General features: G+C 47.8%; 1 non-coding gene across 1 annotated transcript; it reads right to left on the reverse strand.

Moving 5' to 3' along the window:
• Window positions 1-1,362: 1,362 nt before the first annotated feature.
• On the reverse strand, window positions 1,363-1,437 carry Trnas-uga (transfer RNA serine (anticodon UGA)). The gene has a single exon. It is a non-coding gene; the product is annotated as a tRNA-Ser (tRNA).
• Between the last annotated feature and the right edge of the window lie 562 nt (window positions 1,438-1,999).

Here is a 1,999-nt window from a genome sequence, read left to right on the forward strand (position 1 = left end):
TGTATTCTCCAACACTCACTCAACAACGACACCTTCCCGCACAACACAGCATCATCCGCAAACAGCCGCAGTTCGCTGCTCGCTCTGTATTATGTATACAGGGTGAAAAGTATTTAAAACGACAAACTCTGGGTGGTTGTAGGGGACACCAAAACAAATATTTCTTCCTAATGTCATTCTTCCCTATGAGGAGTACTTAAACCGGTAGAGGAAGATTTCTTTGACGGCAAATTAATTAAACCAACAAACACTTTCCCATTTTTATGACCAAGAGACAACACGTTAACACAACCCAATTTCAATTACAGTAGATTTTCAAAAATGCCTCCATTGACACGTAAACAAAGGTTACACCGTCTGATCATGTTCTGTCTGACGCGGGCAAAAACCCCAGGAGTACCCTGCATTGTTCCTGCTGCTGTTGCCGCTGCTACTATCCAGGCAACCAGATCTTCTTCTGATGCAACAGGAGTTGCGTAAACAAAGTTGCGTGTCTCTCCCCACACAAAAGTCCAGAGGGGACGTGTCTGGGGATCTAACAGGTCATGGTACAGGACAACCTCTGCCAATCCACGTTTCTGTGAACCGTCGGTCCAGGAATCGACGCACACGACGACTGAAATGTGCCGGCGCCCCGTCATGTTGGAACCACATGCGTTGTCTTGTAGGGAGCGGGACGCCTTCCAGCAATTCTGGCAATGCTCTAGCGAGAAAATTGTAATAGTGCTTGCCATTTAATGGCCTAGGTAGCAGATAAGGCACAATTAAACAGTCCCCGACAACACCGACCCACACATTAACGAAGAACCGCACTTGATGTGCGCTAGTAACTGTGGCATGTGGGTTATCCTCGCTCCAAACATGCGAATTGCGCATGTTGAAGACTCCATCACGCCCGAACGTTGCTTCATCGGTAAACAACACAGAGGATGAAATTGTGGGATGCATTTCACACTGTTCCAGGTATCACTGCGAAAACTGTTTTCTGGGTGGATAATCATCAACTGGTTCCAGGTTGTGGACACGCTGTATGTGAAAAGGACGTAACAGTTGCTCTCGAAGGACTGTTCTTACATTCGTCTGATTCATCCCCATGTTACGTGCAATTGCACGAGTGCTGATTGAAGGATCCCGCTCCACATGCTGCAAGACAGCTTCCTCAAATTGCAGCTTTCTTACCGTGCGATGGCGTCCCTGTCCTGCTAATCTGCAAAATGATCCGGTCTCACGCAGACGTTGGTACACAGGAGCAAAAGTCGTATGATACGGGATACGGCGATTAGGATATTGTTTCCAGAATGAGATTTTCACTCTGCAGCGGAGTGTGCGCTGATATGAAACTTCCTGGCAGATTAAAACTGTGTGCCCGACCGAGACTCGAACTCGGGACCTTTGCCTTTCAAGGGCAAGTGCTCTACCATCTGAGCTACCGAAGCACGACTCACGCCCGGTACTCACAGCTTTACTTCTGCCAGTATCTCGTCTCCTACCTTCCAAACTTTACAGAAGCTCTCCTGCGAACTGGCAGAAGTAAAGCTGTGAGTACCGGGCGTGAGTCGTGCTTCGGTAGCTCAGATGGTAGAGCACTTGCCCGCGAAAGGCAAAGGTCCCGAGTTGGAGTCTCGGTCGGGCACACAGTTTTAATCTGCCAGGAAGTTTCAGGATATTGTTGTTGATAAACCCGCTATGCAGCTCGTCCGCTGTCGTGCGCTACGTAGTACGCACCAACCATATCAGCGTACTCACTCCAGGTGTATTGCTCCATTAGTAAACAGAGGCAACGCACTACTACACTGGTGGACAGCAGTTGCCTACAACTGAAGAGCGTAATACGCTCTCTAATAACTGAAGAGCGTAATACGGCCTCTAACAACTGCAACTGAAGAGCGTAATATGGCCTCTACCGGTTTAAATAATCCTCATAGAAAAAAATGACATTAGGGAAAAATATTTGTTTTGATGTCCCCTACAACCTCCAAGAGCTTGTCGGCATAAATAC

The sequence above is a fragment of the Schistocerca serialis genome, chromosome 1 (assembly GCF_023864345.2).
Source record: "Schistocerca serialis cubense isolate TAMUIC-IGC-003099 chromosome 1, iqSchSeri2.2, whole genome shotgun sequence".
In the NCBI taxonomy this organism is placed as follows: domain Eukaryota; kingdom Metazoa; phylum Arthropoda; class Insecta; order Orthoptera; family Acrididae; genus Schistocerca; species Schistocerca serialis.